The sequence below is a fragment of the Macaca fascicularis genome, chromosome 20 (assembly GCF_037993035.2).
Source record: "Macaca fascicularis isolate 582-1 chromosome 20, T2T-MFA8v1.1".
Classification (NCBI taxonomy): Eukaryota; Metazoa; Chordata; class Mammalia; order Primates; family Cercopithecidae; genus Macaca; species Macaca fascicularis.
Genome location: NC_088394.1, coordinates 56,161,920 through 56,188,352, shown reverse-complemented (window position 1 = coordinate 56,188,352; position 26,433 = coordinate 56,161,920). Strand labels below are relative to the sequence as shown.

The following is a 26,433-nucleotide window of genomic DNA, read 5'->3' as shown; positions in this document are numbered from 1 at the left end:
GGTTTAACATTTGAGAATCAATTAATGTAATTCACCACATTAACAAAATAAAGGAGAAAAACATATGATTATGTCAATAAATGCAGGAAAAGCATTGACAAAATTTTACCTACATTCATGATAAAATTTCCCAACAAACTAGGGCGAAACAAAAGAACTTCCTTAGTTAGATAAGGCCCTTCGTGAAAATCCTACTAATATCATAATATTGAAAGACAAATAATTTCTTTCTAACATCAGGAGTGAGGTAAGATGGGCTGCCCTGACCAGTGCTACTTAGCATTGTTCTGGATGTCCTACCCAGTGCAATAATAACAAGAAAAATAAAGAACATAAACATTAAAAGTATAAAGGTAAAAAAAGGCAACATAAAATGTTCTTTTCTGCACATGTAGAAATCTTAAAGAAATTCTAAAGTAATTACTAGAGCTAACAAGTGAATTCATGAACACCGCAGACTACAATGATGATATATCAGTGTTATTTATATGCACTAGCAATGAACAATTGGCAAATCAAATAAAATTGGCATATACAACAGCATAACAAATTATAAACCATGTAGTATTACTTTTAATTAAAAATGTACAAGGCCACTCTACAAAAAACTGCAAGACTGGAGAAATTTTATAAAGAAATTTTATAAAAACTTAAAATGTTGGAGAGATACTCCATGTTAATGAATTGGAAGGCATAATATTATTAACGTGCCAGTCCAGTTCCTAACAAAATCCCAACAAAAATTGCTACAGAAATTAAAAATTCTTCCTTCATTTTGATTGTCTGCTTTCCTCCAGTATGAGGGTCTTCTAGTCAGAGTTGGGTGAAGATAAATACATATTTTGATGCATATTTGTCAAGTACTTTTCAAAACACTACTGCTATATCCATAAATTTGGGAAACTAACTAAAATTGCTCATGTATCTTTTCACTTAACCCTAAGAACACTATGACACAGGTATTGTAATTCTTTCCATGTTGCAGGTGACAAAATTAAGGCTTGCACAAGCTATGCTACTGGCTCAAAGTTGCATAACACAGAAATAGAGAAGTCTGGATTCAAACTCAGTCATATCCAAAGCCAGAGTGTTGGCAGTAATAATTTCCCACATACTGCTAGCAGGACAAATGATCCATAGGCTTGCCACAACATCATGGAATTGTTATTACTAAGTCAACATTTTTTTTTCCATCAAGTCCAAGGAAATTCAGTTATAATAGAGGCATTTACCACAGTTACATTTTCATCATAACTAATGCCAGCTAATATTCTGTATAAAATTACTATCATGAATTAACTTTATGTCTGGAGAAAATGGGATTGTATGTAATTACTGATTTCCACTCACAATAAAATAAGCAAATTATCTTCCCCAACATAAATGCACCATAAATTGTTTTGAAGCATAATGAAGAAATGAATTTCTGAAAGAAATATGAGCCAAATCTGCCAAATTATTGTAAATGATAGCCCCTTTAAAATTAGAGCATGTAATTGCAATTGGAAAACATTATCCTCTGAATGGTTACATTATTATTTGGGTGGACCAATAATCCTCTTTGTTGATGTTCTATTTCTGGGGTATTGACAGATTTTACACATTTTCATATCAAAATGCCATCAAATTTATATATAGAATAATTTACTGTTTCCTATACGAGATGTGTCATAATGGAGTGTCATCCATGAGTGTAACATAATGACATTTTAATTGAAAGAAGATGCTTTGGCAAATAAAAAAGAAAGCTATTTTTCTTTGGATATTTCTGAGTTTGTTGACAATTTTCAGCTGAGTATATTTTCAATTCAAAAGATTGTTCTAACATATGGCCACACACATTTAATCTTCATGAGTGAAAATAACCTTTACTATATGACATTTTAAATCAAATAGAATAATCAGCCTAATTTCATTATAGTATTTTATAACAATTATCTATTGCATTTTGCATAAGAATGCAACATCTGCATCACAAAATGTCACAGATAATAAAGGTGTGATCATTTTTTTAACAATATCCTGTTATCTAATAGTGAGAATCATCTGTGTTATGTAGCCAATTCTAGCCAACCAGTAACACTCAATTAAAATATTTTCAAATCAAACTTTTATTGAATTCAGAGTACCTAATCAGTGAGTGATTTGAAAGAGTCAATGAATTAAGTAATGTGACCCCTTTTCCACATTGCATGCTCATTTAACTGAGAGACATGCATGCTAATTTTCTTGTAATTTTACTGGTATTTCTCCAGCATTCACTTCTCCAATTGTGACTTCTCTACAAAAAAGTGCATCTATTTACATGCACACATATAGCAAGCACTATGTTAAACACTTTGAAACACTCCATTAAGATGATTCCTCTAGGGATGTTGTTTTCAAAACTCACACATATCACAATATGTGATCATTCTTATAATAGTAAAAACATCATTCTAAGTGATTATTCCTAATAATAGGAAAATGAATACATGTATGGGAACCAATTTCATTTTGTAAAGACAAAAGAGACACTGGGGAAATTATTTACATATTAGTTTTTCTTTTCTTTTAAATTTGAATTATTTGGATACTGATTGCAAGATGAAATTTATCTTATGAATTTGGTAATAATTGCTAAGAATTTCCTACATTTTTTGTCATGATAATCTCATTCTTTGAGGCAGAGATACTAGATTTACTAATGAACTAAATTTTATTTTCCAAATTCCTATTTTACCTGGGATTCCCCCTTTTCAATCCCCACTATATAAACGTTTCTAAGCTTGGAAAAACTTGACTAATGAAGAATTTATTTTTACCTACTTATTTTCATCTTCAGCCTTCAAAATCTCTGAAAACTGCAACACCTAGAGGTAAGAAAAAATCGTGAGAAATAACACTTGGCTCTATTAGAATTGGCAAAAACAAACTATTTGAGCTTCATTTTACTTATGTGTGTAACACGATCAGAATAGTATCTACCTTAGTGGAAAATCTAGATGACTGGTTGACAGAATATGTGTAAAACAACTGGCATGCTAATGGTTACTTCTACAAGTAAATTGTTTTGAAGCATAATGAAGGTCTGTGAGTCCAGGACTCATAACTCAGATGTAGTTTTGTGGGAACAAAAGACAGTTAAGTGCAATCTGGGCGCGGTGGCTCAAGTCTGTAATCCTAACACTTTGGGAGGCCGAGGCGGGTGGATCACTTGAGCTCAGGAGTTCAAGACCAGCCTGGCCAACATGGTGAAACCCTGTCTCTACCGAGAAAAAAAAAAAAAATAGGTAAGTGCATAGTGTGGTCCAGACTAGATTTCCTTCACAAAATTGTTTTTATAGGAATTTCTGCTATGAACTAGTTAGTTTCATCAAATATGGCATGGCATATTTGATGAAAATCATATATAAAAGAACAAATCTATGTGTAATGACCAGAACAACTAATTTTGTGGTTTTAAACAATAATTATTTCATAAGTATTATTTGAGCAACTGTGTGTGTGAGATACTACGCTGGAAACCAAGGATAACATTGACAAATAAGGCAGACATTCTTCTGAAATGTGTTGTTTCTGAAGCGTGGTTACCATCTTCCTTTCTTTTTCAGATTCCAAACAAGTGAATGATACTATGTATTATAACACGAATTATTTCAACTAGAAAAAAATTATTGCAACTTTGTGAACTAGATTTTTTAAATGGACTTCTAAGTACACTATAAATATGAATAGCACACTTTACAGCTCATTGTGAACCATATCCACTAAGTGTTTTGTAATAGATTTCACGATGGGACCTCTCTTCAGGAGGCATGTTTGGCTTTGTCTTGATCAAAAACTGGATAAAGATATGAAAGCCACATGCAGTTTGAATTTAAATCAAAACCAGGGCCAACATCCAAAATAACCTCAACAAGCTGTAGTGAAGAACAAAAATCAGCAGGAATAAATTTGACAGCTGAATGTTGTCTTGCTTTTATGTGTAATATCCCTCCTTATCACTGTACATGACCATCATGTGAAATGGCTACCTGACAACATTGCTTTGCATGAAGTCTAGAACTCTCGCTAACTCCACACTTGCCCCTGGTGGGGCTACAAACCAAGCTAGAACATTCTGATAATATCTGTGCCTATCATCTTGCTTGTTCTGCAATTTACTCACAATTTCATAGAATAAAAGAAGGTAGTTGTCCTGATTTCAAATCTTGGATCCACTATTACTACTTAATCAAACTATTCAGCAGTTAAAAATAAAATAAAATCATATCATTCGCAGCACCACGAGTGGACCTGGAGGTCAATGTCTTAATGAAATAAGCCAGGAACAGAAAGACAAATATTGTATGCTCTCACTCATGATGTGGGAGCTAGAAAAATGAAACACAGAGGTAGAGAGTGGAAAAATAGATAACATGACTGGGAAGGGTGAGCAGGGGGGATAGGAATGAAGAGAAGTGGGTTAAAGGGTACAAACATACAGTAAGACAGATAAATTCAATGATTGTTGCAGAGTAGGATGACTATACATAACAAAAATGTATTGTATTCAGGTGATGGACACCCTGAAGACCCTGATGTGACCACAACATATTATATACATATAACAAATTTTCTCATGTATCCCATACATTTGCACACAAAAGAATAATCTGTAGCCTTTTGTCAGAATTGAAGAAGATAATGACCTTAGTTCTATTGGTATACATATATACATATTACCATTTATTGGGCATCTTCCATGAGCTAGAAGGAACTTGATTATCTTACTGTCCATATAAGTAGAAACAGAATCAACCAGAAAATCAGTAAACATTTCTAAGGTCCTACTACTGGCAAAGTCATGAGTAGAATACAAATGTGTTATCCAAATCTACACTCAATTTAAAAATAAATGAAAATCTCTGTTCATTCCTATAAAGGTAAGTACAGAGCTGTCTTTTTTAATGCAGCTGCAAACTGATAGTTCTTCAAATACTTGTCTTATTACTGCTTCTTAATAAGTGCTATAATTCTTTTTCTAAGGTGGCCATCTTAGCCCACTCTAAAGATTTTTGTTTATTTGTATAACAATTGAAGTCGTCTAATAATTCTGTGGATTTTCTAATGATGGAAAAAGTTCTGTATTACTGGCAGTTATCAAGGAACACTTTCATAACTTATTCCACAAAGGAAAAAAAAGGCAATTTCCTTTGAAAACAAACCAGTGACTTTTTGATGGATAACATTGAAGAGTCTCAAATAAATATTTTCTGTCATTTTGTTTCCTGCAAATTGAAATTTCGCTATTTTATGTGTTTCCCCCATAGCCTTACACGAGGAATCTCTGAAAATAGAGTAAATGGAGGCAAGATAATACTCCCTCACATACATACTTAAAGGAAATTTGGGAAATGATAAAAACGCTTTATGGCAGGACCTAACATTAATTCAGCACTAGCTGAATTCTGATAGTAAGAGTTCTGGTATTTCTGGAAAAAACAGGTTGCAGGAATTAATGCCACTTCCTGAGAGGAGAAGTACAGAAAAGAACAAATACTGGAATAGCTACAGCGTACCAGAGATAGTGTGCTGGGTATTTTATCCACATTTTCCAGTTCAATTATTCAAATGCTTTGGAGACAGGTATTACTATCTTTATGCATGTAAAGAAACCAAGGCTTTGGAGAATTTAAGTAATATACTTCAGTTGAAGCTAAGAAACAGTAGAGCTAGAATTCAAATGTAAGTGCAATATATCTGACTTCAAAGCTCAAGCTTGTTCTCTGATATCAGGCCTTCTCCTACCAGTTGGCTTCATTCAACATCTTGCCTAGAGACCTAGGATTTGCAATTTGTTGGTATTCTGCTCCTCTGCTGTTTCATTTCAGTTCTTGCTCTGTAACCTCAAATTTGATTGGGAGAACTCGTTGGATTTAGAAACAAGATTGACCTTGTCACATTTATTTTATCTGCACCCTTCTTACCCATTCATATGAGTTAGGAAAGTGACTGACAGTTGGTTTAAATTTCTACCATTTAATTTCTTTGCAAGTGATTTTGTTCTAGTTAGCCTTACCCAAGTTTTCAAGGAAGTGCAGCCCTATGTCATTGCTGTGTAAAACAAGGACAGTTCTACAGAGTCTGTGGGGATGCTGATGACTAGGAAATTATTTTATAATGAGAAAACAAGCATTCACCATGATCAACATGAACAATATGCTGTTTGCCCTCAAGCAAGAGAAAAAGCCGCTGGCATGTAATGTTGAGACAAATAGTCAAGGGAGGCCAAGGAAAGATAAATAACATATACATACATACATAAAACATCTAGAACAGAGGATGTTCAATATCACATCGGAATCTGGAAGGATTAACTATCTATCTATGTTTCCCTCTTTAAAAATAATACAGAGTGTGAATTTATTGTAAATCAATTTCTTTTCTAATGGTTTTGGTGATTATAAAGTAAATACAATTGACTTTAAGGTCAGGCTTACATATTTATATTTCCAATCAGCTAAAAATGTGCATGTGTTACAATAATAGTTGCATTCTTGAATGGAATAAGTTTTCTTCTCTAGAGAAACAAGGCTATTTCTGAAGTCTATCTGTAATGTAATAGAGCTCTAAAAGCAGAGAGAAAAATATCTGCATTTTGATTATTTATTTAATTGTAACAGAAATGAAATACACATGTGTAAAAAATGCAATAATTACAAATAAGTGTAAAATGTTAGTGTTTTTATTTTATAAAATCAGAAATTTTATTTTTTGTAAAGGACAATTTTAAAGAAATGTAGCAGCCTTTTCCCCTAGTTTTTATATAAGTTTTAAGTTTCCAGTTCATTTCATTTTGATGTGGCATCATTTCACAAAAATATCTTGCCAACCATTTTTGTTAACATTCTAATATGATGAATAAAAGCAGCAATACAAAAATGACAATGGTTTAGCCTCCCCCAAATTTAAGATGCTAAAATCTTTCTTAAGCTTTCATCATTATAAAACACCAATTCTGGATGTGAGGTTTAGTAAACTGAATATGAAGGCATAAGCGTACATATAACTGCCCTATTGCCTCAACCTAGAACGTTGCACAAGGTTAACGGAAATGGGTCAACCACCAAGCATGTTAGCACTGTTCTAATCTGTGCACAAAATTCTCTTATTTAAATATTCATAACAATTAGGAAATATAAATTTGGACAGAATGGATCCTCTCATCTGTTCATCATCTTCAAGGACGCTTATTCTTCCCTCTTGGTGGGACATAGATTGTGCTGTAGTTTAAGTGAACAATAAAAAAGGCAATCTCAGCCTCCTACTCCATATGCCAGAGATAGGAATCAGGGACTAGGCCTGTGTATAGTGTTTCACGCCTGTAATCCCAGCACTTTGGGAAGCCAAACAGGAAGGATTGCTTGAAGCCAGGAGATCGAGACTAGCCTGGGAAACAAAGCAAGACCACTACAAATAATTTTTCAAAATTAACTCGGAGTGGTATCATGCACCTATAGTCCCAGCTACTCAGGGGGCTGAGGCAGGAGGATCACTCGAGCCCAGGAGTTTGAGGCCACAGTGAGCTGTGATAGCACCACTGCACTCCAGCCGGGGTGACAATGAAATATCCTGTTTCTTAAAAAAAGACCCAAAAAACAAAAAAGAATCAGAGACTTTTGGCAAAAACCACACACTAGAGCTGATTAATGTTAGGCAGAGAGATACTGAAAAATCACTAGCTCTTAATAATCATGAAAGTCTAAGAAGGATTTTTCATACCTCAACTCTTTTTGTTAACTAAATTGCTGTTATGTTTTCACAAAAGATAGTACAGGCAAAGGGGAACTAAGGTATTTCTCTCCCTTCATGTCACCCTGAAATTATTTCCAGCTTCATCAAAGGGAAGTTCTTATAAATAGGAATGACTAATTGCCTAAGCTACAGACAGTGAAAAAAGAATGTGTCCTGGGAAAGGAGGGAAGTCGGGGTAGGGTGAAGAGATGAAGAGAGTAAAGGTTCAGTTGGCAATTTATGAATGATAAACTGATAGGTGACCCTAGGGAGTAAGGGTCACATAACACCACCCTTAAAGAATTTCAAATTTTTTTTAAAGCACCCTTAAAGGATTTCAGGACTGAATGGAGTGCTGTACAAGGTCACTACTGGTAAAGTTTATGATATCTTACAGAGCGCTAGTCTTTACTCTGGCAAGGTCATATTTTGTATTTTATAAATATTAGTTTCTAAATTTAATTAATCCTCACAACTACTCTCTATCGTAGATACTCTTATAAGCCCAATTTCACAGTTAAGAAAAAGAAGATTCAGGATGGTTAAGTTACGTATTGAATGTCATACCTCCAGTAAGGGGCTGGACCAGGATCCACTGGCAGGTACAGCTGTATTTAGACATACACCTCTTTATCTTCATGCAAGAATAGAGAATTTCACAAGTTGGCCTTCAGAGAGGCAGTTTGGCAGGGGTGCCGGGGTGGGAGCAGTTGTGGGGGAGACGCTTAGCCTTGAGGCAGGAGAATAGGGTCTGGAGGCAGAAAACCTAGGGCCAATTCAGTCGGATTTCCTAGAACTGAATCAAAAGGAAAACCCCACTTCTTCATGCTCAAGTAACAAAAGGATTAGAGCCTACTTCTTTTGGAAGCGCCCCTGCCCTCTCACCCCTATTTTCCATTTTCCCTGTGAAAAATGGAAAGTACCTCTGATTGGCCCCCTCCTGCAATCAGTCAGATTGGTCAGGGGCCAAGCCTTTATGTGCAACTTCGTAACTTCTCTTCAGCCTCTGATTGGTTGCCTCCCGCGACCAATCAGACTGGTCATGGGCCACTCCTTCATTTACATAAGGTGTAACCAAGTAACCAATGTGAAACCTCTAGAGGGTATTTTTAAACGCCACAAAATCCTGTAACCAGCACTCTTGAGCTGCTTGCTTGAGCTCACTCCCACTCTGTGGCATTTACTTTCCTTTCAATAACTCTGTGCTTTCTTTGCTTCATTCTTTTGTTGCTTTGTTTGTGTGTTTTGTTCAATTATTTGTTCAAAACGCCAAGAACCTGGACAACTCATGAAGTCAACAAGACCCTCCGCCGGTAACAGCCTGGGAACAATATCCCTAGTATGCAATTGAGACAGCGAGAACAGAACAGGGATCCCTCCCGGTTTTTCCTTGCTAACTCCTAATGGACTAGCTACACTCAGCCTGGAAGCTGCGCCACCACAGACGCTTCCTCTCACAAAATCGACCGATTAGGCCTGAAAGAAACAAAGCACTTTAACCGCAAACATCTTGGTTGCCAAGTGTAGAGACTTTCTAAGAGATCTTCCCCATCGCTAAGTAACATCTTAGTTTGTCCTAACTTGAACTTTGCTTCATTTTAATAGTAAAAGTCACATTTCTGGGTGGAGATTTAAGATGCAAATGAGACATACCACGCATGTTAAGGTATGACATGAGACTGTGCAGACACAACCGCTGAACCACCCCAAGAATGTCACCTGGAGGAGGCTCAAAGGAAAAGAAAAGCCTAAATTACCTGATTTGGGGAAGCCAGCAGCAGGTTCCTTCCTGATGTTGTCTCCCTTTCTGCTTAAGGTGAAAGCCCCAATAAACTGCCTTGTTCAAGCCCATTTCAGACTCTTGGTTTACTTTTTTTTTTTTTTTTCTGAGACGGAGTCTCACTCTGTCGCCCAGGCTGGAGTGCTATAGCGTGATCCCGGCTCACTGCAACCTCTGCCTCCCGGGCTCAAGCTATTCTCCTGCCTTGGCCTCCCATGTAGCTGGGACTAAGGGCACACACCACCACGCCCAGCTACTGTTTTTGTATTTGTAGTAGAGACGCGGTTTCACCATGTTGACCAGGCTGGTCTCAAACTCCTGAACTCAGGTGATCCATCTGCCTCTGCCTCCCAAACTGCTGGGATTACAGGCGTGAGCCATCGCGCCCAGCCTCTTGTTTTACTTCTATTTACGGAGGGTCAAGATCCACCACTGGTAACATTGTAAGAAGAAAACCATGGACAGGGACTACTGATAGAGAAATGGTGGGAAATCACTGGCGAATGTGAGTTGCTCTGCATGAAGTCATCATCCACATAGCTAAAGACAAATATCTCTGTGCGTTGGGACAGAGGAAACAAACAAACAAAAGTTGCTATGGTTTTCTTTATTCTACATAGGTGAAGGAACATGCATCTCTACACTTACGGCAGAGGATCTGCAAAGCTTTTCCAGCCTCCAGCATCCAAGACACACACTCTTACAGGAACAAACAGGAAATTAATATTAGGAAACTTTTGCCAAAAACAAACTGAGGCAAAAACAAAGACGATACTTAGGTGACTTTCCCAAACATGAATTAGCCACTAGAACTAATGCATGTTAGGAAGAAGGATACTGAAAGATGACCGGTACTTGATAATAATGGAAGTCTTCTATGGTTTTGCAAGATCCGGGTAACAGAATTAGTACAAAGAGCAAGAATTCAAACACATATTATGTCCCATCTCAGACACAATGCTCTTTGCTGTGCCTTTTTACATGCAGCTAGACAAAAGAGCAGGAACTAAGTTGCAAATGAATTGAAGCAATTATTATAAGTAACTGTTATAGAATATCTCTACCTCTTGCTGTGGAAATTATTCTTTCCTTGAGTAAGCATTTTAACACTTATATAATTAATAGGGGAGAAATCTAGCTCTGAGAATAATTTCTGCCAGAGCTTGTTTGTTGATAGTCTTCCCTTCAAGGTTGACCAGAACAAAACCTGATGAGAAAAATAGTTCAAACCATAAATTTTACCACTGAATGAATGAACTGGAGAAATAAGAAGCTCAACGTGCAAAGATATTCTACCCTTTTCAGAGGAACTAATATTGGAATCTTTGAATAAGAGATTTATTTATTTTTTCCTACAAGTGATTATTAGGCGACTTGTAGACAAGAAATGAAAATATTTTTCTGAAGCAGTTATTAAAGTCTTCTGACGAAGCACTACTGACATTTGCAATATTTACTTAAGGTTTATAAAGCACTTTTGTCTTCTGGGATTAAAGACACTAAAGCATTTGGTGAGTTTATCATCGTATTAATGTTAATGACTGGTATTCAATTGCTCATCAAAAATAAGATGGTGTCCAGTGTTCCTGTATTAATTTTGTTTCCACAACAATAAATTTTTAGCAGAAAATAAAGGACGCATTTTCTCCAAAAAACAACCCCAGAACTATGAAAGAGATAGCTTATGAGTGACAGATTGTAGGATAAAACACCATCATCAGTGAAAATGTATGATTTAGGGAAAGCAAATTCCTTCAGCTTCTGGTGGCTGCTCTAATCCTGTGAATAAAATAACAGCATGCAAATGCTTGGTCTAGAGTTTGACAAGGCTGTCACTTTCCCTTATCGGACACAGTGCTTTATCACAATGCAGTCAAAAGAAAGGAGGAAATGAGGTGGAAAATATTATTATAGGATTTTTAGGGTACTTTGATAGAAACTAGAGACAGCTGTTAAAACTACAGTATTTAAGAACAAATGTGAGTAATGAACCGTAAAGTGAAATATGTAAGGCAGGGAAATATTTCTGGCAATACATATGTTCTATATAAATTTTACTTATGTATAAGGATACTAAAGTGTAGGATGAGGCTACATAGAGACATTGATTAAGCAATCACCAGCACCACTTTGTTTATACATTAGTGCTTGTGTAGTACTTTCTGAAGAGTTGCAGAGTTGTCTTGTGTCATGAAATAGTAACTATGTAACTTATCTCCTTCCTTCCTTTCTGTTTTTTTCTGCTTCTCTCTCCCTCTTTGCACTGGCTACCAGGGAGCACAGAGTGTGATATACTGAGCAAATAGCTCAGCCCTGCCTTGGAGCAAACTTATCACTTTCTTATTAATGATACCTGTTTTTCTAATTTTTCTATATCCTTGCATACCATTTACAGTGTTACACAACTGGTTTTATTATGAACAATTTCAAGTACCTTTTAGAGAAGCAGATTGCTAATTCAAAGCAAACATGAAAGAGATACCAGCATTTGTAATTAATTTTGAATAAATTTCAAAGAATACAGCAGGACGGTGATCTGATTCTTTTCCTTTTGCTTTTTTTAATTCTCTTTGCTGACTTTAATATACAATGAGGTGGTGCCAACAATGAGAATGTGCTGTGTTGTGTTCAGAATCCTTGCTGACAATGTTTTCGGGCAAACACATGAGTAACAACACATTGTACTGATTGCCGTTGTATTGATTATCATTGCACAGTTTTTCTGTTAAAGCTTTGTTATTATTTTTCTGGCATTGTCAGGGGGAAATCAAATTTTTAAATGTATTACAAAAATATGCGTATCATTTGTGTAGCTATCTGTCTCCCTAGACAATATTTTGAAGTTGGTGTAAAATAAATATCTAATACTTCAAAGAAAGCCCATTGAGTTGGAAAGATTTATTTTGATTTACAAAATACTCTCCTTTGATTTTTTTTTATTTTAGATGACTGATACTGGAGTTTTCTTCTATTTAATTGTTGTTTTACTTCTGAGTAGTTTTTTTTTTTTAATATTTGTTGGGGGTAGAAAAAGAAAGAATATTTTTAAAGAGTTTGTTAGATATATGAGAGGGTAGGAGGAAATAAAGGCAATACTACTTATGCTTAAGCAAGTAGAGATGTTTTTTAAAAGCAAGTGAGACTACCTATAAAAAAAAAGAGGGCGGTCATAGGAGTCACTGCAGTAATTCTATACACTAAGAAAAGGAGGTTAGAAATAAAACCTCACCTACTATTATCAAAGACGGAGCTGCTTGGCCAAGCAGCTAGCAAATATTTCTTCCCACAGAGAATGCTGAGAAAGGAAAACACAACACCTCCAGTTTGAACTCCGAATAAAACCTGGCCCAACAGCCTTAAAACCCTAGTGGTCAAATTGAGAAGAATCTGGAATGAAATGCCATTTTAAACTCGGAAGCAAGCATCTGTCTTGCAGGAGTCAGAGGCTTGAATATTCCTCTGGGGTGAGCTGTCACTTCTTCCTGGCAAACAATTTTAGGTGCACAAATGTGAAGGCAGCCAGCACCCATGAGGGGAGCCCTTATCGCCATCAACCTCAACTGTCTTCCATTACCCACGGCTACCAAGAAGATGTTTGTGTGTGTGTGATTTACATGAAAATCAGGAAAGGGCTCATTTGGTGTGTCTTTATTTATTTATTTATCTTTAATAAGCATATGTATATTTATTACCTTTTAGGGTACTTATGTAATCCATCTCCAAAATCTAGATTTATGTGAGAGTAAAATAGGGCTCTATTAACAATGAGAGCAGGACAGCAAAAACAAACTGGAATTAACATGGGAATTTAATCACGCTGATTTTGTTACCTTGAATATAAGTTTTCATTTGGGATGCAATCATTATCATCATTTTCAGTAGAAGGTTTAGACGAAGCAAACATCAATATTCCAGAAGCAGGATCTTTAACTATCAGAACCAAAAGGTGTGACTAGATGCTGAACTGATTCAGTATTTAGCCCAAGCCATCATCCCTAAGATTTGCTAGAGTGTCATAACTTGTTCTTGTAAGGGTGAAAGATTTCTCTAAACTACTACTCTTAAAATTAACGGGCATATGCATAGACCCAGGGAGGGGAACAACACATACTGGGACCTGTCGGGGAGGCAGGAGGAGAGAGAGCATCGGGATAAATAGCTAATGCAAGTGGGTCTTAATACCGATGTGAGGGGTTGATAGGTGCAGCAAACCACCTTGGCACACGTTTATTTATGTAACGAACCTGTACGTCCTGCACATGTATCCCAAATTTTGAAACAAAATATAATTAAATTAAAAAGAAAAAAATGAATGTGTGAATGAATCACCTAGGCATTTTGTTAAAGTACAGATTCTAATTCAGGAATATTGTGGTAGGGCCTGAGATTCTCCATTTCTAACAAGCTTCCAGGTCATGTCAATGCTGCTAGTGTATGAACTCCACATTGAATAGCGCTTCTCTAAATTATTTTAGTCAAGTCACAAATCTTGTTTATCCCTAATGTTGCCATTGAGAGCTCATTTCATCACCCTACTTTACAAGATGCTGCTAGATTCCCCCAGTGAAACTCCATGTTAGTATTCAGTAAACTAGTTAACAAAGCATTGGCTACTGATGATAAATAGGAATCTTAGGAAGGCTTCTGTTAGCCAGCTCTGGAGAAAAGCTCTTGAAATAACTTTTTAAATTAATTTATTTTTAATTGAAAACTATTAATTGTGTATATCTGTGAGTACAACGTGATGTTTTGACCTATTTAGAAAACACCGTGGAAAATTTTAATCTAATTAACATATTCTTCACCTCACTAACTTATCAGGCATGCTGACCATAGATAATAATAATGTATTATATATCCCCAAATTGCTACAGGAATAGAATGGTTTATAATGCATGTCATGACTATGGGTTGTTCTGAATCTTCTTCCTAAAAGACTTTTATATTTTTGCTTGTTTCTCTGATCCTTTCCTCTAGATGGTAATGACCTTACTCTTTGTATCAGAATTCCCCTTCTTTTGTTTGGAGAAAGTAAATTTCATCCATTATCTTCAAGATCGGTTCTGAGATTTCAAAACCAATGGTGTCCTCTGCACTAGAAAAATGCTTCAACAATATCAGCTCTTCTTCTCTTATGAAAAGAATCTTTTGACACTACCCTGCTTTCGTCAGTCCCTTATCTTGGGAAGAGAAGAAGCATATAGGAAAATTGGAGAGGTAGGGATTGGAACAGACTACTTATCAGTGTGGATTAAGGGGCTGCCAATTAGTTACCTCTTTGTTTAGAGACATCACATGCAGATAACCTTTATATCTCTTACAAAACCATGCATTTGAGACCATTGGAGAAATGAATAAATGTTTATAGAGTTATCTTTATATGGTGCTCTCACCCCTAGCCAGTAAATACATCTTGACACCCTTAATCAACAAAGCAGGTATACTCTTTGACATATCCATATTGTTTTCAGAAAGGAGAAACACACACCTACACATGCTCACATAAAACTCCCCACATTCAGTACATAGAGTCAATGCCAGGACATTTATTAACTTTCTTGTTCAGCAAATATTTATTTCATTGTATGAAAAAAGGAATAAAAATATTTTTATTCCAAACAAATCAAAATAAAGAGAATCATGATAATATGAGAGTTGAAACAATCAGATTAAGGAATTTTAAAGAATTATCTGAGGTACCACCCTCATTCTAGTTCCAGTTTACTGCCAGAACTGAGATAGGTTATTGATCTGGCCTGCTCCCCAAACATCTTTGTCAAACTATACTCAAAATGCTTAAAATGCTCCCAAATATACCTTATTCTGTACACTTTAAAATTAGGTACTCCCTGTTTTTCTTAACTTAGGCACGTTCATGGAATCTGGTGATGACTGAAAAGTCTATTTTTCATTCACTGTGTTTTCTGGACATCCTTGCTCATCTATAACAGCCATAACTAACAGTTCATATACACTTCTAATATGTATCCACATTTTTGATTGACCATTACAAAAGTCATTCTAATAAAAATGAAAAAAAGATCATATCAGTGCTTCCCTACAAGTCCAATGTGATGTGGCAAAACACTATCACTTAAAAGCCAGATTAAATGATTAGAATTCAGTCAATCCTGATGTAAGAATAAACAAATAGAGATTGGTGACAGGACAAGATAATTGAATAGAAGCCTCCACTGATCATCCTCCCTGTAGGAACATCAAATTGAACAACTAAAAAGCATCTTTACAAAAACCAAAAATCAAGTGAGTCATTACAGTACTTTGTTTTGACTTCATATCACTGAAAGAAGCACTGAAAAAAGTCTTAAATTGCATATGCCACCGCTTGCCCATCCCTGCACAGCAGCTACATGGCATGGAGAGAGAATCTGTGCATTTGGGAGAGAGAGAGCACAGTGACTATGGACTTTGCACTTGAACTCAGTGCTGCCTTGTCATAGTGGAAAGCAACACCAGACAGAAATCAGCCAGCGCCCATGAAGAGAGCATATAGACCACCCCTAGCCAGAGGGGAATCACCCATCTCAGCAGTCAGAACCTGAGTTCTGGCAGGCCTCACCACTGTGAGCTAAAGTGCTCTGAGGTTCTAAATAAACCCCCAAAATAGTCTAGGCCACAAGTCATGCAATTCCTGGGCAATTACTGTTGTTGTGCGGGGCTCAGAGCCAGTGGACTTTGGGGGGCACATGACAATAAGACACCAGTTGGGTTAGTCAAGAGAGTGCTTGTACCACTTCTCCCCTATCCCCAGGCAGTGCAGCTTACAGCTCCAGGAGAGATTCCTTCCTACAGCTTGGGGAGAGGAGAGGGAAAAGTAAAGAGGACTTTGTCTTGCAACTTAGATACCAGCTCAGAAATGATAGAATAGGGTATTGAGCAGAGTCATAAGGCCCACATTCCAGGACCTTGCTTCAGAATGACATTTCTAGACATGCTCTGGGCCAAAGGGGAATCCGTTGCCATGAAGGGAAGGACATAGTCTTGGCAAGATTCAACACCTGCTGACTAAAGAGCCCTTGAGTCCTGAATAGCGAGCAGTGGTACCCATGCAGTACTCACCGTGGGCTTTGAGTGAGGTTCACAGACATGCTGGCTTCAGGTGTGACCCAACACATTCCCAGCTGTGGTGGCTATAAGGTGGAACTCCAGTTTGAAAATAAAGGAGGAAGGAGTAAAGGGGACTTTTGCAGCTTAGGTACAAGCTTGGCCACAGTGGAGTAGGGCACCAAACAGGCTTGAAGTCACAAATTCTAGGATTTGGTTCTTGGATGGCATTTCTGGACATTCTGTGGGCCAGAAGGGATCCCATTGGTCTAAAGGGAGAGTCTTAGACCTGGCAGAATTCACTGAAAGTTGACTGAAGATCTTTTGAGCCTTGAGTGAACATTGGTGGCAGCCAGACAGTACTCACTGTGAGTCTGGGGCAGCGGTGGCCATAGGGAGAGACTCCTCTACTTGTGAAAAGGAGAGGGAAGAATGGGAAAAACTTTGTCTTGTGGTTTGGGTGTCAGCTCAGCTGTAGTAGAATAGTAGAAGCCTAAGATTTCCAACTCTATGTCCTGGTTTCTAGATGGTATCTCTGGACTCAACTAAGACCTAGGGAAACTCACTGCTCTGAAGGTAAGGCTGGCTTCACAACCTGCTTATTGTAAAATCCTACAGCCTTGAGAAAACTCAGGCAGTAGCCAGGCAGTGGTTACTACGGGTCTTGGGTGAGACCCAGTGCTGTGCTGGCTTCAGGTCTAATGTGGATTCCAATGGTGGTGTCCAGAGGGGTGCTTGCTTCACCCCTCCCCCAGATCCAGGCAGCTCAGCACAGAGAAGGAGACTTCAAAATTTGAGAGAAAGTCAAGCAAGAGAACAAGAGTCTCCACCTGGTAAGCCAGCGAATTCTTCAGGATCTTATCTATGACCATTAAGGCAGTATATCTACAAGTCTGCAGGAGCCACATCTTTACTGGGCTTGGGGTACCCCTCAGGCAGATATAGCTGCAGTGACCAAAAATCTAGTTTATAATACTCAAGTCCCTTCAAATACCTGGAAAGCCTTCTTAAAAAGGATATATACAAACAAGCCCAACTTGTAAAGACTGTAATAAATACTGATGAACATCCACAAACATCAAGACCATCCAGGAAAACATGACCTCACCAACTTAACTAAATAGAGCACCAGTGACCAATCATGGAGAGACAGAGGTATGTGACTTTTCAGACAAAGAATTTGAAATAGCAGTTTTAAGAAAACTCAACAAAATTCAAGATAACACAGAAAAGGAATTCAGAATCCTATCATGCAAATTTACCAAAGAGATTGAAATACTTTAAAAAATCAAGAAATTCTGGAGTTGAAAAATGCAATGGACATACTGAAGAATGCATTAGAGTCCCTTAACAAGAGAATTGACCAAGCCAAAGAAAGAATTAGTGAAGTTGAAGACAGGTTATTTGAAAATACACAGTCAGAGGAAACAACAGGAAATAAAATAAAAAAGAATGAGCATGCCTAGAACATTTAAAAATAACCTCAAGAAGGCAAATCTTCAAAGGGATATCAAAGAACTTCCCAAACACAGAGAATGATATCAACACTCAAGTACAAGAAGGTTATAAAACTCCAAACAGATTTAACATAAAGAAGAGTACCTCAAGGCATTTAATAATAAAACTCCCAAAGATCAAGGATAAAGAAAAAATCCTAAAAGCATCAAGAGAAAAGAAACAAATAACATACAATGGAGCACCAATACATTTGGCAGTAGACTTCTCAATGGAAATTTTACAAGCCAGCCAGGAGAGAGGCTTGACATATTTAAAGTACTGAAGGGAAAAAAACTTTTATACTAGAATAGTATATTAGTGAAAATATCTTTCAAACTTAAAGAGGAATAAACACTTTCCCAGACAAACACAAGCTGACAAATTTCACCAACACCAGACCAGTCCTACAAGAAATACTCAGGGGAATTTTTCAGTCTGAAATAAAAGGATGTTAATGAGCAATAATGAATGTTCTGAAGGTACAAAACTCACTGGTGATAGTAAGTATATAGAAAAACACAGAATATTGTAACACTGTCACTGTCGTGTATAAACTACTCATATCTTGAGTAGAAAGACTAAAAGGTGAACCAAACAAAAATAATAACTACAGTTACTTTTAAAGATATAGACAGTAAAATAAGATATAAACAGAAACAACAAAATGTTAAAAAGGAAGGGGGAAAAAGCCAAAGTGTGGAAATTTTATGAGTTTTCTCTTTGCTGGTTAGTTTGTTTAAGCAATCAGTGTTAAGTTGTGATCAGTTTAACATGGGTTATAATACATCATTTACAAGCCTCATGTAACCACAGATTAAAAAACATACAACAAGAAATTAAAACAGACCATCAGAGAAAATCACCTTCACTAACAGGAAGACAGGAAGGAAGGAAAGAAGGGAGAGAAGACAACAAAGCAGTGAGAAAACAAAGAATAAAATGGCAGGAGGGAGTCTTTACTTATCAATAATAATATTGAATATAAATGGACTAAACTCTCCAATCAAAAAACAGAGTGACTAAATGGATTAAACAAACAACCAACCAAACAAAACCAAAAAACAAGACCTAGGATCTGTTGCCTACAAAAAACACACTTCACTTATAAAGACATGTATAGATTGAAAATAAAGGGATGGAAAATAAAGGGATGAGAGACGCGCCTAGTCTCTCAGCCTACATCTTTCTCCCATGCTGGATACTTCCTTCCCTCTATCCTCAGACTCTACGTTCTTCAGTTTTGGGACTCTGACTGGCTCTCCTTGCTCCTCGGCTTGCAGACACCCTAGTATGGGACCTTGTGATGGTATAAGTCAATACTTAATAAATTCCCCTTTATATACATATATATCTTATTAGTTCTGTCCCTCTAAGAGAATCCTGACTAATACGGACCCAATAAAATGATAGCTAGAAACTTCAATACCCCACTCTAAGCATTAGACAGATCTTCCAGACGGAAAGTCAAAAAAGGAACATTGGACTTAATCTGCACCATAGACCAAATGAATATAGTAGATATTTAAAGAACATTTCATCCAGTGGCTGCAGAATACTCTTTTCAGCACATGGATCATTCTCAAGGATAGAACATATGTTAGGCACAAAACAAGTCTTAAAAATTTTTAGTAAATTGAAATTAAGTATCTTCACTGATCATGATGGAATAATACTAGAAATCAATAATGAAAGGAATTTTTGAAACTATACAAATATATGGAAATTAAACAATATGCTCATGAATGACCAGTGGGTAAATGAAGAAATTAACAATGAAGTTGAAAATTTTCTTGAAACAAATGATAATGGAAACACAACATTGGAAACAAAACCTATGGGATACAGTGAAAGCTAAGAGGGAAGTTTATAGCTTTAAGCACCTATATCAAATAGGTAGAAAAACTTCAAATAACCTAAAAATGAATCTTAAAGAAATAGAAAAACAAGACCAAATCAAACCCAAAATTTGTAGGAAAAAAGTGATTGTAAAGATCACAGCAGAAATAAATGAAATTGAAATGAAGAAAATAATACAAAAGATCAACAAAATTAAAAATTGTTTTCTTAAAAGATGAAACTGACAAACTCTTAGCCAGACCAGCTAAGACAAAAAAAGAGAAGATCAAATGAGTAAAATTGGATATGAAAAAGGAGACATTACAATCAATACTGCAGAAATTCAAAGAATCATTAGAGTCTACTGTGAGCAACTATATGCCAATAATTTGGAAAACTAGAATAAATGAGTGCATTTTAGACACATACAACCAACCAAGATTGAGTCATAAAGAAATAATAAAAACTGAACAAGTGAACAATTAACAAGATCAGAGCTGTAAGAAAAAGCCTCCAATAAAGAAAAGGCTGGGACCTGATGGTTTCACTGCTGAATTTTACCAAACATTTAAAGGAAAACAAATACCATTCCTACCCAAACTATTTCAAAAAATGGAGGAGAAAGGAATGCTTCTAAACTCATTCTGTGAGGCCAGTATTATCTTGGTACCAAAATTAGACAAAGACACATCAAAAACAAAACAAAAAAACCTATCAGGTCAATATCCCTGAATAAACATTGATGCAAAAATCCTCAACAAAATACTAGCAAAACAAATTCAACAACACACTAAAAAGGTCATTCATCATAACCACGTGGGATTTATCTCAAGGATGCAAGGATGGTTCAACATATACAATCAACATGATACATATAGACAGAATGGAGGACAAAAACCATATGATCATATCAATTGACGATATAAAAAAAGCCTTTGATAAAATTAAACATCTCTTCACAGTGAAAATAAAACCTTGAAAAACTGGGTACAAAAGGAACATACCTCAACACATAAAAGCTATGCAGAGCAGACCCACAGCTGGTATCATACTGAATGGGGAAAAACTGAAAGCCTTTTCTCTAAGATCTGGAATATGACAAAGATTCCCACTTTCATCACTGTGATTTAACATAGTACTGGAAGTCCTAACCAGAACAATCAGACAAGAGAAAGAAAAAAAAGGCATCCAAATTGAAAAAGAAAAAGTCAAATTTTCCTTGTTTGCAGATGATATGATCTTATATTTGGAAAAACCTAAAGACTCCACCAAAAAATTATTAGAACTGATAAATTCAGTAAAGTTGCAGGATACAAAATCAACATACAGAAATTGGTAGCATTTCTGTATGCCCACAGCAAACAATCTGAAAAAGAAACCAGGAAAGTAATTCCATTTATAATAGTTACAAATAAAATTAAATACCTAGGAAAAAACTTAACCAAAGAAATGAAAGAACTCTGCAATGAAAACTGTAAAACACTGGTGAAAGAAATTGAGCTAGACACCAAAAAATGGAATGATATTCTATGTTTATGGATTGAAAGAGTCAATATTATTAAAATGTCCATACTACCCAAAGCAATGACATTCTTCACAGACTAACCCTTTAAGTTTATATTCTGGAATGAGAAAAGACCCAGAATAGTCAAAACTGTCCTAAGAAGAAAAGAATAAAACTGCAGGAATCATGTTACCTAACTTCAAATCACACTACGGAGCTATATTAACCAAAACAGTATATTACTGGCATACAAACAGACACACGGCCAACGGAACACAACAAGCAACCCAGAAACCAATCCATACATTTACAGTGAACTCATTTTTTACAAAGGTGCTATTTAGTCCGTTCTCAGACTGCTATAAAGAACTGCCCAAGACTGGGTATATTATAAAGGAAAGAGGTTTAATTGACTCACAGCTCCCCAGGTCTGGGAAGGCCTCAAGAAATTACAATCATGGTGGAAGGGCAAGCAAACACATCAGTCTTTACACGGTAGCAGGAAGGAGAAGAATGAGAGCCAAGTGAAGGGTAAGCCCCTTATTTTTACCATTAGATCTCTTGAGAACTTACTATCACAAGAATAGCACGGGGGAAACCATCCCCACCATTCAATTACCTCACACCGGGTCCCTCTCACCACACGTGGAGATTATGGGAACTACAACTCAAGATCAGATTTGAGTGGGGACACAGCCAAATCGTATCATGTGCCAAGAACATTCACGGGAGAAAGCACAGTCTCTTCAATAAATGGTGCTGAGAAAACTGGATATTAATATGCAGAAGAATGAAATTGGACTCCTATCTCTAGCCATAAAAGAAATCAAATCAGTCTGGTGCGGTGGCTCACGCCTGTAATCCCAGCACTTCGGGTGGCCAAGGCGGGTGCATCACCTGAGGTCAGGAGTTTGAGATCAGTCTGACTACCACGGCAAAACACCATCTCTACTAAAAATACAAAAATTAGCTGGGCGTGGTGGTGGGGGCCTGTAGTCACAGTTACTCGGAGGCTGAAGCAGGAGAATCGCTTGAACCTGGGAGGTGGAGTTTGTAGTGAGCCGAGATCCTGCCACTGCACTCCAGGCTGGGTGGCAAAGCGAGACTGTGTCTCAAAAAAAAAAAAAAAAAAAAAAAAAGAAATTATTAAATTAAAATTGATTAAAAACTCAAATCTAAGAAGGAAAACTATGAAATTACTTTTTTAAAAAATTGGGGAATCAATCTCTCCAGGACATTAGACTGGGCAAAGATTTTTTTCTCACTGCTGAGGAGGGTATTGGGTTGGGTGAGGGGAAGCAGGAATGGTTAATGGTACAAAAATATAGTTACATAGAATGAATATGATCTAGTGTTTCATTGCACAACAGGATGACTACAGGGAACAAAAATTTATTGTACATTTAAAAATAATCAAAATAATATAATTGGATTGTTTGTAACCCAAAGAAAGCATAAGTGCTTGAGGCAAAGTATACCCCATTTACCCTGTTGTGATTATTAAGCATGGTATGCCTGTATCAAAATATGTCATGTACCCCATAAATATATACACCTACTATATACCTACAATATTTTAAAAATTAAAAGAATAAACAAATGTATAATAACTGCTCTTTTTTCCCTTATAAAAACGTTTCTTCTGCATTTCCTATTAAAATTAATGGAATTAAGTAAAAAGGAGGCAAAAAAGGTAACCATAATTCTGTGCCTTACTAAGTGTGAGATGTTGGAAATATTTCTCTGCCTAATATTTTTATTATAGTGATTGATTGTTATGATTAGAGATTAGAAGACAGTTTTCAATAATAGTTGTCATTTGTTGAAGACTCCCTTACACCACAAGCTAGGGACTCTATATTAATCGTTTGAAGTGCTCTTAACTGGGTTTTAATATTCTCATATAGTGGATAATGGACCTAGAGACCAGAGAGTTTAAGTAGTTTCTTCATGTCTAACAGCTTGTTAGTGGCAGACTTTGGAATCAGACAGACTGGTTTTCATTTGAATTATAATTTCATGTGCTGGCCATGACATTTATATTTTCTTAAAAACTGCGTGCCCTGAATGCACCCTGTTCTTTTATGTTGTCCAAAAGTATGTGTACATTGATAGTTTCTGAAATCAGAAAATGAAGAGAAAAAATTGCTACTCCCCAGAAATACTATTTTTCACAACTTAAGCATAGGACTATTCATATTTTGTACAAATTTCTTTTTCTCCATCAATTGTTTTTCTCTTAAGAAATTTGTGCCATAATCATAGATAAAATTAATCACACTATTTTGAGTTAATTATTGCATTAACCATCTACATTTCTACCTTTATTTCTGTAACAATTCGATGCTACTCTTATTTGCACTTTTTACATTCTTGCCTCTCGTATTTTTGAGACATAATATTCTAGTATTGCACACCAACAACAACAAAAACCTGCAGAAACAAAACACATAATAGATCACAAAACAGTGAAACCAGAGGCATAGATGACTTTTCACAAGTACCTTATGTCACTTCTAGGGGTAAAACCAAGCTGACTTGGTCTTGCTTTAAAGAGTATCTTTGTTCCAGTTTATGAAATTGATATGCTAAAACTCCATTGATTGAATTATTTCTGGATACATGACAATATTTTATTAATCTATGTACATGTGTTTTTCTGTGATGTGCATTATGATTATTCCTTCCTCCTCTTCTTTCCTTTCCTCTTCTCCCGCCTCTTTTTTTTTTTTTAATTTTCTAAAAGCAATATCTCAGGTTTAATGTACTTGATTGGTTTACCATTGCCTAGATGAGTAACAATCTAAACATTTTTTAGCATGCACTTATCAGTAAAATATGTAAGCATGTATCCCCAGTTCATGCATTTTTATTTGCAAATAATATACAAGGACTTCTGCACTAATATATTCTGTATATTATCAAATATACAGAAAATAAAACATTTAAAAGTTGATAAGCTATAGGAAAATAAGTTGTCACATTTGCTTTCCACATTTCAAAAAATTTATTTCTCATTTCACTTTGGCTCAGAACATAATGTATAATCTCTGAACTCTAGCTTTCATGGTCTAATGTACAATAATGATACCAAAATAATGCTCTAACTCTACCTCCTATTCATCATTTATCATTCCAGGCAGACATGTTTTTCTTTGCATGGGCTTTGACCTGGGAAAGGGAGTAAAGTGACACGGTCTGGGTGAACTTGAGCATCAATAACTCTTGAGTAATAGAACATTTGGCAAATATCTCTTGGCACATTTTTAAGCATAAAAATGTTTCCTGTGCTTTGACTAAACAGCCAGGACCTAAAGGATATGTGTCATAAATAAAGGGTATACTTGTTTTCTTTTTTCTGCAAACAATTCAGAGTTAATTTTTACATCCACTGACACCACACAATTTAACGAAAGTTTCTTAGGAAGGCAGGAAATGACCTCATTGAGCAATCTTTGGAAAAGCAATTTCTTTATACTTTTCTACCAGATGAAAAATGTGATTAATGGAACATCAGAATATTTCAAGTGAATAGCTTATTTTACATTCTTTAAAATTAAAAAAAGCAATAACTAATATAAATTAGCTTTTTCCATAGATGTCATAAAAAGTAGGTAAAATGTTGCCCATAGATGCCTTAACTACTCTGACTTTCTACATAAAGACGCATTTGTCTGAAAATAGAATAAACTTTAAGAAGGTATTTCAAAAAAAGATCCTCCTTTGTGGTAAGTGCCAACAAAGAACACATTTTACATTAATTGGTTGTCTCAGTCCAGACCATCTGTCTCTCCAAATGTAATGAATGCTGGCATTCTTATTGGTATGTACTCAATAGTTCAAATTGGTCTGAAATAAACCCTGCTCAAAATCTTGTTATAGTACCAGCTTGTGAGTTGTGGTATGAATGTTAAGTTTCCTTTTATCAGGGTCTCTCCCAGTGAAAAATTTGAGTTTCATTCCATGTATCTAGAGCATGGGCTTCAGAGAGATGTATTTTCTATTTGCATAGTTGTATTATACATTGTTCTCACATTATATAACTCATGTATATGTATATGATATTACATAATATAGCTGTTTAGCATTTTATATATGAAATTAAATTTTATGCATACCTTTTAATGGAGAGTGCCACTGGTTTCTGGCAATTTTGTCAGATATGTAGGGAACCATCATTAGCTCCAGATGAGAAAATTATTCTCAGATTACAGGTAAGAATATTAAGGCTTAGAGGCACTGTTTGGTTTAGCCCATGACTATTTCTCATGTGATATTCTTTTTTTCATCCTGTTGGCATCGACTATCTGATCATTTCATATAGGCCAAACTCCTTCCCACCCTAGATCTGTGTAATTTATGAAAGAGGGAAGAGGGAGAGAAAAGTTTCCCTAAGCTCCCTCTCTAGAGAGTGGCATGAGGCTCATCTTAAATACGCCATCACCACAAAATCATTCCTTCTCTCAGACCAGGTTAGATTCCTTCTATGTGCTCTTATGGATACTTACTTTTTCTTTTAAAAATAATATCATAGGCCAGGCATGGTGGCTCACACCTGTAATCCCAGTGCCTTGGGAGGCCGAGGCGGGCGAATCACAAGGTCAAGAGATCAAGACCATCCTGGCCAACATGGTGAAACCCCGTCTCTACTAAAAATACAGAAATTAGCTGGGTGTGGTGGTGCACACCTGTATTCCCAGCTACTGGGGAGGTTGAGGCTGGAGAATCACTTGAACCTGGGAGGTTGTAGTGAGCTGAGATGGTGCTCTAGCCTGGTAACAGAGTGAAACTCCATCTCAAAAAAAAAAAAAATTATAATTAAAATAACAAATACAAAAATATGCTCCCCCAATATAAAGTAAACTCCAGGATGAAAAGCAGAGACTGTCTATTTTTCTGGTTACAGTCAGCAATGATATTCAATTCCTAACACTGATTAGAAAGCTAATTATCAGATGCCATACTAGTAGCACAATCATAATCATAGACTGAG

The 26,433-nt window shown here is 36.1% G+C and overlaps 1 long non-coding RNA gene across 1 annotated transcript in view; it reads right to left on the bottom strand.

Annotated features, from left to right (window-relative positions):
* Nucleotides 1-464: 464 nt before the first annotated feature.
* Nucleotides 465-26,433, bottom strand: part of LOC135968995 (uncharacterized) — a 336,916-nt gene continuing 310,947 nt past the window's right edge. Inside the window, exon 4 of the long non-coding RNA XR_010584045.2 lies at nt 465-2,852. This is a non-coding gene — a long non-coding RNA (uncharacterized lncRNA). The remainder of the gene's footprint in view (nt 2,853-26,433) is intronic.